Source organism: Trachymyrmex septentrionalis, unplaced genomic scaffold, assembly GCF_001594115.1.
Source record: "Trachymyrmex septentrionalis isolate Tsep2-gDNA-1 unplaced genomic scaffold, Tsep1.0 scaffold9, whole genome shotgun sequence".
NCBI lineage: Eukaryota > Metazoa > Arthropoda > Insecta > Hymenoptera > Formicidae > Trachymyrmex > Trachymyrmex septentrionalis.
The window spans coordinates 33,500-49,605 of record NW_017306091.1 but is presented as its reverse complement, the minus strand read 5'-3'; the positions used below and the strand labels follow the sequence as shown (position 1 = coordinate 49,605).

Here is a 16,106-nt window from a genome sequence, read left to right as displayed (position 1 = left end):
GGTTACCACAAAAATTCGTATTCATTACGCGCGTAAATATATATGTTTCATATTTTCCCTCCTAAATATATATATATATATATATTGTATAATATTATCGTAATATATTATTATGGAATTTTTCTCTCCCCCTGTGTAATAGTTATTATTTTTCCTTGTAGCACGCATATCCACTTTATCTTTTTCCAATACGTGGCAAGGTCAGGTAAAACAATCGAGGTCATTGACTATGTGGAGCGACATAATGATAAAATCAATAGTTATTATAAATTTTCTAAATTAGAAAATGTAATACTCGTTTAATGTAATAGTTACAGTTTCCGAGGTTGATGCTAGTAATATCAATCCAAAGCGAGTTCTAAACTTTGAAATTTCCTGCTGTTAATATTCCGCGGTGTGTAAACCACGCTTATAATTTATATGAAATGAGTACAGTACTCGTAGTTGCAGGTGAATAATATTCTGTACGGAGTATTAGACAATGTGGTAGGTGTTCCTATTTCTGAATCTGAATATATGTACCAAAGCACTTTAAAACGACGATGTCGTTTGTTTTTATTCATACAATCGTCATTGCATGCAATAAAATTTTTTATTTGCTCGAATTAAACAAATCTTACAGCAGTCGAAGTCATGGAAAAAAAGATTACGTTGTCACAGCTTTTGAAACTTGGATAGGACTCTCCAAATGGAAAAGTTAGTTTAGGCAAAGTCACGTTTGCGTGGATACATTACTTTTCACTTAGAAATTTTTTACTATGCTTTGTATGCGCCAAGTATTGACCCTCCGTTTCTCTATAGTAGCTGTAAATCAGCATCTAAAAGTACGAATTTGTTATTAATATTTGAATCTTTGCGATACGAGTCATACATGATGATTCTATTTTTCCTGAAGATATTTAATTCAGACTACTATAAAATTTCGATAAAAATATGTATTATTTTCTATAGTTTGATTATATTAAAATATCAATATTAAACAATCTGCGACTAAATTAAATTTGGTTATAATTCTTTGCTAATATTTTTTGTCTCTCCGTTCTGATCTTTTTTATTATCTGCAAATAATGATAAATTGTATAGTACTTTTCTTTGCATTTATATCGAAATAGATAAACGAGAATAATCTTAATACAATTAATTTTAGTATAAAATTAAAATTATTAATATGTTTCATATATCATCACATTGCTTTCTTGCAATTTTGAAACTTTGCAATTTTGACGTAATCAATTGTATTTTGATTTATATATTTCCATTTCAGTGCATTGTTATTCCGTGTTATTGCGTAAGAAATGAAAAAATTTAGAAGTAAAAACTACAATTTCGTTTGAAAAACTTTGTAAAAATATTTTTAACTATTCATACGTTTGAAAATAGATCAATGATAATCTTGGGATATTCTACTTCTCATAGAATTGTTCTTGCTACAGTCTTTTTAGTTTTTTTTTATATAGAAAGAACTCCTAATTCTCTATTATATATAATTATATTAATTATTTATAATAGAGAAGTATTAAATATAAGAAGAACAATGTTTAACGGTTCTTATTCGCATATCATCAATAATTACTCTGAAAAGGATGCTCGTTTCCATTTTCTAATTCATTGAATAATCGAGTTGCAGATGCGCGTTTTTCAGGCATTCAATTTCACCGTGAATCCGCGTATTTCCTCTTTTTCCTCATCTTTTCCATCGGCTCGATGTCCTTTGGCCCCTGTGAAAGTTCTTAACTCTTTGAACAGAATCGTGTGTTGGTGAATTTAGGAATGAACGATCCCACCCGCTTGCGAATCTAATTCAATGATTTTTGAACTTGTTATATAACTCGGATTTTCCAAACTTCCAAATCAAATGACGATTTTAGAGACTGTAAAAGGAAGTAATTAAGGGTCGCGAAATACTTTTATGAAAAATGTTCTACACTTTCAAAGGACTGAACTTCTCAGTGTAATAACTTTGTCCGTGCAAAAGGGCTTAATTAGCGTAGGAATTCAGATACAGTATTAAGTGTTCTCATTCCAATTTTACAATTATTTGATTAAATAATTATATATATAAATTAGAATTAACAGATGGTGACAACGTCAATCTCATATGTGCTTGTAACAATAATAATAGTAATAACAATAATAATAATTTGCATAACAATAGTAATAATAAGTTTAACAAAATATAACAACATTATTATAACAATAACATTAATTATAAGTTATAAACTGAAATTGATATCGCAAATTTATATAATCATAACCTGTTTCTGAATAAATTAATATTTGTACGTGTATGTGTGTCCTCGAAATGTCTAAACGCGCAATTGTTCTATCTAATATTCTATATTCCGTATTGTGCGTGAATTCGTGTAACACACACATTTCTATCTACGTCACTCTACGATGATTGTGATAATCGTCAAAAAACGAGAGACGACTGGTGAAAGGGATAGTGATGTGTTTACAGTTTCGGATTTTATTAACAGATTCAACAGTAACAGTAATCGCGTCGAATATGCCGTTATCCGAATGGTGACGTGCCAATTCAACGCGCAACAATCGTATGAATTTTCGATCCACTCTAGCTAGGATCACATCGACGATTTTTTAAACTGAACTGACGGGCGGCAGAAATCGGCAATATTTGACCTGCATTAACAACGTGCCGATGGCATATCACTTTTGCGTTTTCGCGCCGTGCGTGTCCGGCTCAATTCGTGCGTAAGTACGACGTGCATCCAATCGGAATTACAGCAACGTGCCTAGATTTAGCCAGCGTGGAAACGAGAGTGGCTGTTTAACGGGAGATTTGATCTGGAAATATTCATGACTCGTCTCGATCCCCGAAATTTCTATGCCACGTTTGCGTTTAAATGCGTTTTTCTGTCAAATAATAAAGCTTCAGTCTCGCTATTCGTAGAGACAAACGCGAGGTAATTCGTTTCGCGGCGTTTACACTTCAATGACGGGCTAGACACGCGAAAATGGATGCACTTGTTTCGAGAACGATATATACCTGACATTTATGACACTTCATATTCAGTATTTGCATCGAGTGCTACTACATGTCGCGATAAGATAATTATATTTGTTTAATGCTTCCGTTTTGATGTAACGTTGCTATTTGAACGACTGCCACGTAAAAGGTATATCTAAATGTCATTTCAATTTTCATAATTTTGTGTCGGATATATTTCCTTAAATAAGTCTCCTGTCATAACTCTGTCGAGCTTATAAAACCAGCTTTGTGATGATATTATCATAATTATTTTGAATGTAGACGCAATGTATTTTATTCGTTTTTAAGATAGTTTTATGCCGAAAGAAAATGAGCACGATTTATGTATCAGCATATTTACGATAATTACGATTACCCCGTTAATTTCAGAATCTCTGATAGAGTACAAGATTATACAGTCCTAACACATTCGCGTCCATTATGGTTAATACGTAATTTCGCGGATGACGTTCCTGTATACTTGATGGCTGTTCACACAGAATCGGTACTGTAAAATTAGTTGCACTGTTCTCTTGTCTCAAAGCAGAGGAACTATCCTTGTTTCATGTGCAGAAAGGTACTAAAGGGCTGCGCTTGTCGCGCTTGTCGCGGAACTCAAACTCGAAACTGTCTTCAACTCGACACTTCCGATGAACTTTGACACCGGCATTTAGGAACGCTGCAATAATAACTGCTCTTGTGAATTATCTTCTCATTACTATCTTAAGGCAGATGGTAATTGAGTTAACCTGATTCGATCTTTTATCTGCCTTAATATAATATACACGGTCGCTTCTTCTGTTCGTTGTTTCTTAGTCGAAAGTTTTCTAATTTGTGTTATATTTCAGCACCTTATTTCTATTATTAGTTCTATACGTTCTCTACTTTATTGAATGACGGAAAAGATAATAAATTCTCAACAAAATCCAAATAATTATTTATAATTTTATAAACATTGACCGGATGTTATCTTCTCGTTTTAGATCACGTTATAGAACTTACCTGCTGCTTTCACGTTAATTCATTGAGATCGCACAATGAATGAGGTCGAAGTTTTCTAACCGGGAAAGAGAATCATGGATTCCAGCGAAGTCCCTGTTCTTATTTGGCGCCTCTCACGAACAGGACACGCTTTCGCACTCAAATTTTGTGCACGTCGCGAACGCGAGCTGCAGCGACCGACTGCTTTAAGGACGAACTCGTGTACGTGTCTTTAGAAAATGAAATTGCTTCCGATTTCGCTCTCGCCTCTAGTGATGTCGCGCTACGGGAATGGATTAGCCGACTTGGGCCTGGCAGTGAGTTTCGCATGTAGCGAAATCGGCTTAAGTCATGATGGTAACAGCCGACACCGCCTGGAAATTGCTCTAGACTTTGTAAAATAAATGGTAGGTGAAAACGATAACTTAGGAATTGTCTATTTTCACTTACAATCTGATATGCAGATATTCATCTGTGAAATCTGCATTTATATGACATCGCGTTGTTTGCTTTATTAGTTATTCATTGGCTGGTAGTTTCTAACCGACAAGAGCTGTTTGTAACTCTATCGATGCGTTATCTGTAGGTAATAATATAATGTAAAAACAGATTTTTATTTTTAAAATAATTGGCTGCTTTTCTTCAACGCGTTCATAATTTAAATCTTTATTAATATTACATAAGCTAGAAAATTAAAACGCATTATATACATACAAAATATGTATAGATCCTTTTTTATTTTTAATTAAATTCTGAAAATATATGAAAGTTTCTTATTATTTATGTCACTGAGACAAAAACGTATATATTTATGAACCACCTATATTTATGAACACGATAATGTAATCTATTAATAATAGTGATGATGCTTATAATTGTAATAAGCTTATATTTGTAATAAGATAAATTCTCAGAATACTTTTATAAAATATCCTGAACATTTCTTTAGCATGAGTTTTAATTTTTATTCGTTAACTCTGACTCTATATTCTTTTGAATTTTTATTCTTTTGATCTGGAATTATTAATTAAATTACAACGTGGTTATTGTAACTGAACAACAAAATGCTTCACTAAATTGAAGCAGTCCCCGAGAGCTAAAAAAAAAAAAGAAGAAAAAAACTAATACGTGTATCGCAACAACAAACGGAATACAACCTGGAATAACTTCGTTACATGCTACGCCTTGTGTAGTTATGTATTGAAATACGACCGAAGAATCGCAGTTGATTCAGCCGCGTGACTCGTTACACGCGGAGTCAACCGGCGGGAAAAAAAAAAGAAGAAAAAAAAAGAAGCGTTATCGCCGGCGGCGTTTCGTTCGCGTGTGCTGTATGCACGTGCAATCGACGAATCAACCGGGCCACGAGATTTCAAAAACGAACGTCAATCAGACGGGTCACCAAACTGTCGCTGGGCTAACACAGTTTTACGGTGACGGGTGCCGTTGGTCGTCGCAACGCTGCTGATCGATTTCTTCGTGCATCGATGACGTGCGCGTTTAGGCGAGTAACCCCTATATACGCAGGCACGAAAAATACTCCCTAGAAAGAAAGAAAGAGAAAAAGAGAGGGAGGGGAGAGAGAGAGAGAGAGAGAGAGAGAGAGAGAGAGAGAGAGAGAGAGAATAATCGATTCGCTTTGATACGCCCTACCTTAGAACCTTCATGCAGAAATGGACTCGGCAATGCTGTATATCATCCGCACGTTATAGCTTCGTGGCAAATCGCGTAGTGACTTCCCCTATTCGACATAACGTGTGATAAAGCATTGTGGGCGTAAAGATCGATTACGTGATTTCGATGGAGATACATTGACGTCATTCTGAATACAAATCGATCATCCATCGGTCGGCTTACAGTTGTCGTATACAATTGTATTAGAAATTATTGACGTTCTATATGTAATATTCTATGAACCGTTTACTTCGTTTTGTAAATTATTGAAATTTATTAAAATTAACATATATATATATATATATACATTTCATAACATTTTACTTGTTACGCGAAGCTGTCATCATCGTAATAACGCTATTATAATTGTAATATTTATTGAAAAATTATTTTTTACAGACAGTGTTAAACATCAAGTACAAGGTTTGCAATACAATATTAATTACATTATTGAAATTTGAATTTTTAAACAAAACGTCTTTAATTAAAAAGAATAGAAAAGATCGAAAGGCAGTTTTATATCACACGGCGATAGCGTGATCTTGATATCACGTGAACTCGGTCCATTGATTGCGAACTCGCTAACTCGAGAAAAGTTGATAGCCAGAGAATTTTTAATCAAATTCCATCGATAGTCGTTTAAGCGTGTTATCTCGGGGTGGCGGTCTGGCACATTTAAGAACTATGCGCGTACACACCCTCTCTTGTATACTTGCTGACTCGACCTAAGCCGATGCATATGCACGGTCGTTGCTCGACGTTAGGAGCGAGAGTACTCAGTATTCATGGAATATCGTTGCTCGAACGTAGGGAGTTGGTAGGGTACAAATTAGTTTAGCCCCCTTCGTATTTGCGTTGCATCTCTGCCGCGCAAGCAGCAGCAATAGCAACAGCAGCAGCAGCAGCAACGGTACCCGTAGCACCGCATAAAAATATTCCCGCATGTATCGAAAGTTTCCGCGTCATTTCATGCGTCAGACACATCGAACACGAATATCCCAGCACATTTTAACTCTCTGACTCAACCACGTCCTTTCGCCTTTGCGTCGCGTAGCTGACGTGTACGTAAGAATTTTCGATGATGCTTAAGAAATTTCGCACCGCCGCGCCGTTCGAACGAAGAATACGTCGCGTGTAGGTACAAATTCTGCCAATACAGTGCATGCACCCTAGTGTTAGTTTGACAGGATTTTCCACACTTTCATTTATGTTTTCAATGGATCTTGAAATGTGATATGTTTGTCAAGAAAGAGAGAGGAGAGAGAGAGGAGAGAGAGAGAGAGAGAAGCAGAGAAAATGAAAATTCTATTTCTCGCGAACTGTTTGTGAATATAATTCGTTCATTTTCATTTGGCATATAGTACTTAACTGAAAATTTGACTCTGTCGGCAGTTAATAAATTACCGTAACATGTTGAGTGCTTTGTGTGCGTGCGTACGAAACGCATACGACGAAATTAAATGCAATGCCCACGAACGGAGGCGTATCATTTAATATGTATTCCATAATTATCATGGGGCAGAAGTAGGTTATTTGACTTGCATATGTGTGTCGGACACATTCATTACACAATTGTAAATATGCCTAGCGCGTCGTTTGACATTCCGCATAAACAAGATTATTGTGGAATATTTTCCGCAAGAACGATTAACGAAACGCCACGCGAATGCCAAAATTTACGAATTGACGCTGACACAATATCTGCTCGATTAATATTCATTCAATGTGATTTTATAATTTTCGTTATAAATGTGATTGGCGTTGCAGATTATTGTTTTATTAGTCAATAATGTTATTGTTAATTTGTAAAGTTTAATTGATTATTAAAATATTTTATGAAAGAAATATAAAGAAATCTGTTAGTTAAATTAAATACAATTATACATTGATTAAGGACGAATCATCTTTAATCACATATTGACAGCAAATGTAGTAACAAATTGAAGCAAATTGAAGAATAACAAATTTATAAATCAATTAGTCCATTTAATTATTATTTATCTTTTTCTGTTTCTCATATTATTATATTCCTTTCCGGAATTACATGTGCATTGTGTTTCTATCGGATTTATTTTTATCTCTACGTGCGCAGCACACCGGGTACACTCCGGTACTTATACTTATAGATTGCTCGATATTAGTTCGCTGTACGTATAGCACGTAAGCGTCCATTTCTGACATGAATCAACGTTTATTACGTCGATTTATGTAACATGCGTCTCAATTAAAGCATAATTTATTTTAATTGCGTTCGGCGCTAAAATAATATTTGCCGCGCACGAAAATGTTACGCGTTAATCTACACGCTGGCCATGGACTCGCGAAAATAAATAAATAATAAAAAAAAAAACAGAAAGGCAATTTCGGATGGCATTTATCGTCGCGCTAATAGCATCTCCCACTATCGGTATTTATATTTATAACGCCTGTTGATAACTTGTTTAGAGAGTGGTGCTTTTGCAGAAATTTTAGAATACAGGTGAGCCGACTGATAAAACATTTATGCGTAACATGTCGTGTTTATATGTAAATAAATTGCTGGCTCAACGTGTAGCTTTTGTAGACAGAAAGAGGAGTTTACTAAAGAAAGATATGCGCATGATATGACGTTTTATGCAAATGGCGATTCGTTATAATATAATATACGGTGGATACTTGTGACGTTTCGTTGCATCAAATGTAAGAAGCTTCACCATAAAAAAGTTATCATCGAAAGAGCTTCTTTGCGATTCATACTACATGTCCGGTGAAACCGGTGACAAATTTATATGAAAAACAGTATAATATTTAAGCCCGCACACACTGTGGAGAAACTCTACAAAATAATTTCGTTCAGAAATATTCGCAAATTTTATCAAGTTATATTGCATAAAGGTAGAAGGATTCCGTTCTCCTATACTACTTCCAGTTGTGCTTCTGCTGAATTCTTTTAAGAAAATTTTCAAATTATTGCTTGCTTTTGAATAGTGTTATTTCGATGCTTGGAGTTTATGCAAATTTGACGCGCGAGAATGAAAATTATACTGGTATTGTATATTATTAATCTTTTGCACTTCGTAATAAAATCAATATTTTGTTTTGCTTCATCAGTTCCAAATAAAAATAGAAAAATTAGGTAATAAAAATTTTCAATATTTTGTGAAAAGTAAAGAAAATGTTAAATTTTTTATTATAATTATCAATATATTAAAAAAATAATTTATTACAGTTTATGTTTTAAATTTAAGAATGTATGTGTATATTGCTTGAAGTATGTATATTTGCTTGGATGAAGTCCAAGATTTTTTTTACAAATATCTTCCTCCTTCTATCGCGAACATACCAAGAAATCTTTATGCTTTCCTTCTAGATGTAAGAAAGTAAAACGTAATGTCCCATCTAAATTGGTTCTTAGCGTTAATTGAATTTCGCTCTAGTCACTGTTTGCATGCGCAGAAATTTTCAATGAGTTCCATCAATAACTTCTGGAAAAGTTTATGCAAAGTATATAATATAGTATAAATATTGAATTATACCATAAAAGTTAATTTTAATTTAAGAAATAGAGGAAAAATAGAGGAACTCGACAAGTTTAACTTAACATCGAAACTTTATGAATTAAGAGAATGCGTTTCTTTTTTGCGGAAATGTCTTTTTAGAAGACATCCTCCTCTAATCGATAGAAAGCGAAATATTATCCTCCTGCACAAATCCTTCTGAACAGCATGATGGAAAGGCTGTGAGCTCGTTCGGTTGACAACTGCTGAGGATTGCGAGAGGAAGCAATCATTATTTTACGAAAATGCGCGAGGGAGCATTAAAACGTGACAAGGCAGCTTCCATGATACTATCGTCGGAAAATAGGAGAAAGGAAGACATGAAGAAAAAGAGAGAGGAAGAGGGAGGAAAGGGTGATAGCCTAAACGGCGGTATCTGAACATTTACGGACCATTTCCTCGCCCGCCTCCTCATAATGACATTATTGCCTTCTTGGGGCTGAATGGTGGTGACGGGGAGCCCTATCTTAAAGTCGCTAACCACGGTCATTATTGGTTTTCGCTTGGTGCACCAGGCATGTAAATTCACGGGAGTCAACATCCTGGTAAATGTCGCGATCTGTTTCACATCTTTTCGTGCGGTAGTTGTGACAAATACGACAATCGGCTCGACGATATTCTTTATTACCCTGGCAAATTTGCATCTGGATAAATTCTTTTTTACGTAAGAATGTTAAAAAGAACTTTTATATTTTCTACAAGTAAAACAAATAACTTCGTAAAGTATTTGTAAGTAACGAAGAGATTATTTCTTGAATCTGAATCTTTTCAAACCTAATTTTAATGAAACCAAATGTTAAAACAAATTTTTTTAAATTTAATTCAAGGACATTGTAATAAGTAATTCATACTAAAAAATTAAGTTTTTTTTAAATTTTAACTGTTTTTCCAACATGTACATTTAATCTTAAATGATGTCGATAGAATTAAATCATTTCAACGGATGTGTTAAAAATTTAATGACATTGATATTAAATGTTATTAAATTATAATATAGCAAATACATATATAGTATATATTAGTAATTCAAGATTGAATTATTTAAAGCAATGAAGATCCAGCTTCGACTGTAATAGGCATTTTAAATTTCTAGTAGTTATTAAACTAATTTGACTAAATTGGTAATTTTTACTGATAATTTGAATAAATTATGATATGTTAAAACGCATAGTTCACACAGTTTAGTTTTTAAAACACACAAATTATTTCTGTATAAATACAATATTTTGCATTTTTATATTTTTTATATTTAAAATGTTGATATATTTGTTTTCTACAATAGATTTTTGAAGTTTATTAACAAAGAATTTTTATATATTTTTTTAGATTATGAAAAACATTAACCAAAAAGGAATTTTTAGTGGATAATGTTTCTATAAAAAATTGAGAAAATCTATATTATAAGACTCCACTTTAAATACTCGATATTGTATAACTTGCTCGAAAAAGCGCATGCTTAAGCTCCGCTCGTTATGTTAAAGTGCGACGATTAGAACGAATCAGAATTGTTCTCTTCCACATCGCTACCTTTTTACACTTTTGAAAGTAAGTACAAAAGAGGTTTAAAGTTTTCACAGTTACTACGAGGCTTACCGGTATTCATGATATAGTAATATTTTTATGCTCCAAAGGTACAAAAATATAAAATCGTGGAAGAAAACTCGAGCCATCTTGAATGTTATCTTCAATGTTAAAGTTATTTTTAAATTGTTATGCTGCTCAATTACTTTAAAAAAATTCTCGATAACGCATATTGCAATTATTGTGTGTATAGAGTAGTGTGATCATTTATCCTTTATTAAAAGAGAGGTCAGATGATTTTTTCCAATATGTGATATATTGTCCCATTTCTATATAACAATATTTATGAGACTAAATATTGAAAGGCCTTTTTTGTCTTTTGCATCATTGAGACATTTTTATTTCGGTCATTGAAGTTACGTCATAGATCAAAAATCATTCATAAAATATATTTAAAATTTTTTACATTATAAAAGTATTATGGAGTTGCTTTCTGCAGAAGGTACATTTAACGACCCTTTTGAATGACAATACTTTGAGACAAGAATTCTTTTAGCGTCTTTATATTTGTTATTCAATGCATTTCATATGATTTCCATGGTACTACCAAGTCAAGATCAGAAATCAAATTTGAGCCGTTGGAAATGGAGGATGTGGCTGGATCTATGTTTCATGCTTGCCTACATACGCGAAATAACCGGCCGTAGTTCTCGACTCTTTTACGGTCACGGATTAAAAATGAAATTATGCATGACCGGGTAGAGTTTTAACTGTGAAATATCGAAGTGCAGCGCTATCTCGGCCAGCCATACTCTCATGCTCATGTGTATATATACGTACGCATCGTTTACCAAGAGACGAAGTGATATCGATAACGAGTAGTACGCGCTCGTATCGATTTATAGGTATCATTGATTTTCAAAAACATTCTTGCACCGCAAGCATTGGTTGCGTAACGAATTAATACCGCATATTACACATCGCAGAAGTCACTGCATTGTAATATTTACACGACTGTACCGTATATAATATTTTCCAGCTCGCTGGTTCTGAATTTTCTGCCGCATGCAGATTCAGTGAAGTGGATTACCCCAGGAAAATGTACCAACTTTTACTTAAGCGTTAAACGGTCCTAATGCAAATCGTTAGGATATGAGAAATGTGTGTAAAAGCTAGACAGTGCTGTGGGCGGTCGTATTTTCCCTCTTTACGCGCAGTTTTATCTGGATGATATGAAAAAAGTTAGTGCTTGCGCTCTTTTTTTTTGGCTTTCAGATACTCTCAGCTCAATGCTGATACTCCTAGCTCGGTGGAGTTCGTAATAATTTTTATCTATGCATCTATTGCGTTATTTTTTGCAAATGATTTGCAAGAAAGATAATTGGAGTTCCTCTTCGAATATAAATTATTATTGCAAAATTGTACACATATAAGTGCAGTCGACAATTGATTTCTTAATTGTTGTTAAAAAGAAAAAATATTCCCAGTATAAATTTTTTGTTTATAACATTTTCGGTTATAATGCTCGTAGAAACAAAGATCTTGTCCATCACTCACGATCATACGTTTGTGATAAAATTGCTAGTCTAACTAGGCAGGACTTGAAATTGTCTTGATAAAAATCATACACAAAGAGAATTATTTTGCTGAAGTATCTAAAAATTTAGATAAATACAGATCCGAAAATAATTTTGTTTGACAATCAAAATAATTACGTAGGAATCTCAAGCATGCTGAGCAATGTTGCAAAAGGTTTGGACATTCTATAGCAACCAGAGCATTCTATATAAGTGTTTTGATTTTGTGTAAGTCGATGATTCGACAAAATTATTTTCAGATTCTGTATTTAGTTAAATTTTTTCATATTTCAGATATTTCAGTAAACAAAATCCTCCTTTTTATATATTAGTGTTACTGTGAAATCGTCATTAATAAAGACGATTTTCAACCAGATTTTTCACGAGACGCGAGGGAGGGTAAATTCGGTAGATTATAAAAAATCAAGAACAAGATTATGATCTATACGCACTAACATTCAAATGTTCCGGGATGACGGGTGAGTTTCTCGTGGAAAATTGTAAGAAACGAGAATTTGATTTCTTTTTTGTGATAGACATTAAATAAGATTGCAAGAAGTAAACTTAATTTTACTCAGCGAAAGAATCATGCGAGAATATCCGCGATGTTAGGAGACGTCGGACAACGACGATCGCGTTCCGGGGCAGAAATCCAACTTTTCCCATTAAATTGTATCTCGCGTGGAGCCGATTGTGGGGAGCTAATGGTATGACGTCACGACACTCGGTAATATGGAACTTCAGAGAGCGAGTTTAATCGTCTAATGTCATGTGAGAGGAAACTGAAACTGCACGTTTGTGTGGTGATAAGACATAAGACAAACAAAATATCTAGCCATAAAGTTCTATCGCGACTGCAGTACATTAACGGCATATTATGTAAAGTGTATTAAAAACAATCTCATCTTTTTTATATGGAACATTGCACAGAGATATTAATGATTATCGTGATATTTATTTGAAGTCTCCGTTGAAACGCGGATTGATCATCAAAGAGACAAGCGTTATGCTATTAAAAATATTATGAATCACGGAATTAATCGTCGGGAGAATTAATCTGCGTTGAAATTCAATAGGGAGGGGGAGGGGATTCCCCTGCTTGTATCGCTATTAACAGATCGAAACACCAAGGAGCATCGAACTCACGAAGACCACGTTCTCGTGAGTAGCTGCGGAGGGTTGTTATACCGGCAAAAGATGTTGACCTAAAAAGGAGGCTCATAACGGGTAAATACCAACTTTGTGTTTAAAGAAACCGGGGGCTATGCTGTGTAATAAACGCGCCAGCATTCGCGAATGCATCCGCATACACTTTCGTGCGACTCGTAAAGCACAAACGTCTAGCTATTCTCTCCCTCTCTCCGAGCCATTGTGCCTTCGTGCTTTTATACTGAAAGACTCTTCTTCTTCCCCTTCCTTTTTTTTTTTTTAACATCCGGCGGTAATTGTCATATGCGGTAAAAAAAATCCACGCTCGGCCGCTTTTACGCGCATTGCCCTATCGTAATTTCGCTATCCCCCAACTCGGAGTAGATTCGCGAGAAAAAAAAAGTCCATGGCGTGTATCGCCATCAGCATTGAACGAGAAACAAAAAAAAAAAGAAAGCGATGTATGTACATCATAATACAAGGATACAAACGCGCTCTTGAATATATGTTTTATGCAGTGTTACAGAGAGACTTTTAAAAAATATTATAAAATAAAATAAAAAAATCTAAACTATTTTATTGTATTATCGATACATGTGAAATTGAAAATTGAATGAGTTTTAAACCATGTTTATTTTGAAGGAAAAAAAAAACGAATTTCTTTCTAAAATGTGTGTTTAATTAAAGAACGCGTATGTGAATTAATATAAAAAAGAATTGGAATATATATTATTAGGTGGATAGTCCATCGTTGCAAATCTTACGCTTGTCGGTCTTGCTTTAGAGTAATATTCAATTGACGAGTTATACACATTTGCGGTGTCGGATGGTACGCTTTATTGAAGTATTCATAAATAAAGCAATGCTTGTGGTAAATCGGTTCTGCATTGTATCTCAATATCTCTCAGAGTTTATCGTCGTTTCCACAATTGGCAAGGATTGTTATGGTTCATAGAGATACGTATTAATTAATTAACCGGATGTACGCTAATTGATCGGCGAATGGCGCCGGGTTGTTTTAAAAATATACTTGTCATATATGTGCAAGTTATATACGTATCCGCTTAATATAATTCTCCACAAATTGGCTCAAATTTAATAACTAAATTTAAACGTCAAATTCTCATTAAATATTTTTAAAAGTATTTTTGTTTGAGGTTTTACGGTATTATAAAAAAATAAGAGAGAGAGAGAGAGAGAGAGAGAGAGAGAGAGAGAGAGAGAGAGAGAGAGAAAGAATAAAAAATACTACTTTATATGTTTATTTTGAAATAAACAAAAACTAGCATGCGTGTAACTATTACTAAATTATGTACTAAACTCGTATTACTATAATTTGCACATTTTGTATGATTGCGAAAAATTTAATTTTATACATGCTCTCATTATTTATAAAATTTTATTACATTTGAATCGGCCTTAAAATAAAATATAAAATAATTTTTATGCATTTGTTTGTTTATTGCAATTGCGGAAACTTAAAGTAGTATCCTGCGCTCTCTAAAGAGGAAATGAAAAGAGAAATAGGAAGGCGCCGTAAAGGATGAAATAACACGAAGGCAAACCGCTAACTACGGTTTCGCGCGTATTGCCGGACGCAAACTAGAATTTTATTTGTGCCGTCGAGCGCGATAACATTAAGCGGGGCCAATTTCGAGCGTGCTCGCAATACATAAGACGATATATATAAAGCTGTTTCAATCGGTGAACGCACAATACGAACACTCGGCTTAATTGGCGGTGTAGAAACAGCCGTAAGGTACTTTAACCCACGATTCGTATGCGAGTAAGCCGGATATTCGATTTCCTTCTGGCGGGAGTAGTAAAATTCGCGAAGGTTGTGTCCCAGGCGTCCAGTTATTTTCGCGAAACGAAAAAGCTAATTTTCCAAATCAAATAAATCACCGACGAGATCCGGTTTCGGAATAGCAAATGTGTGTTTCGCACGTAATAGTGGCTAGTACAAACAACAGGTTTCACCGAGTGACGTTGACCCCCTCCCTTGTGTACAGGATGGCAGGCCTTACGTGGAGATACAGCATCCGTCGTAGGGTATTAATCTCATGGATCGTGTAAAGCTACACGCGTTCTTCGCCGGACATGGTAGACGTGGTCGCGCGCGAGAAAGGTATGGCACGTGTAAAACGTGGAAACGGCCGTCACGTGCCGGTGAGCAGGCGATGCTTTCTCGTTGTTGAGTGTCTTTTTTATTTCCTCTTTTGCAACTTCATCGAACTTTCGGTTCGAGGAAAAATAGACTCCGTACATGTCAACGAGGCAATCCAGAGAGAAGATTTTTTTTCTCTCTCTTTTTTTTTCGTCCAATAAGATTTCAAGATGTTTGCATTTCAAGATCCCGCTAGTCTTTTCAAGCTCGAGCACACGGGGTCCGACGGGGATCTTAAATCCCAGCTCCAGCCCATCGTAAGGGGGATTAACGTGAGTACGTGACTTGGGCGCGATCGAGTCTCGACTAAGGTGGAGGTCTCGCGTAGGTTACACGTACCACGGACTGCATATTTCCCGGTGGGCGATTGTTGCCGCGAGAGCTGTCGACCCGGTGCATTGGCAGGGGGTTATATACACTGTTACCAGCCGCGAACGCCACTTTCTCAATGTCAAGCAACAAATCTCGAGAACTGCTGGGAACTAGATGGGTTGACTGGGGGGAGGCCA

The 16,106-nt window shown here is 34.9% G+C and overlaps 1 protein-coding gene across 1 annotated transcript in view; it reads left to right on the top strand.

Annotated features, from left to right (window-relative positions):
* The window catches only part of LOC108755782 (cysteine-rich motor neuron 1 protein), a gene marked incomplete at its 3' end in the record, with an annotated part of 47,546 nt that overhangs the window by 10,507 nt on the left and 20,933 nt on the right, over positions 1-16,106 (top strand). The window lies entirely within an intron of this gene.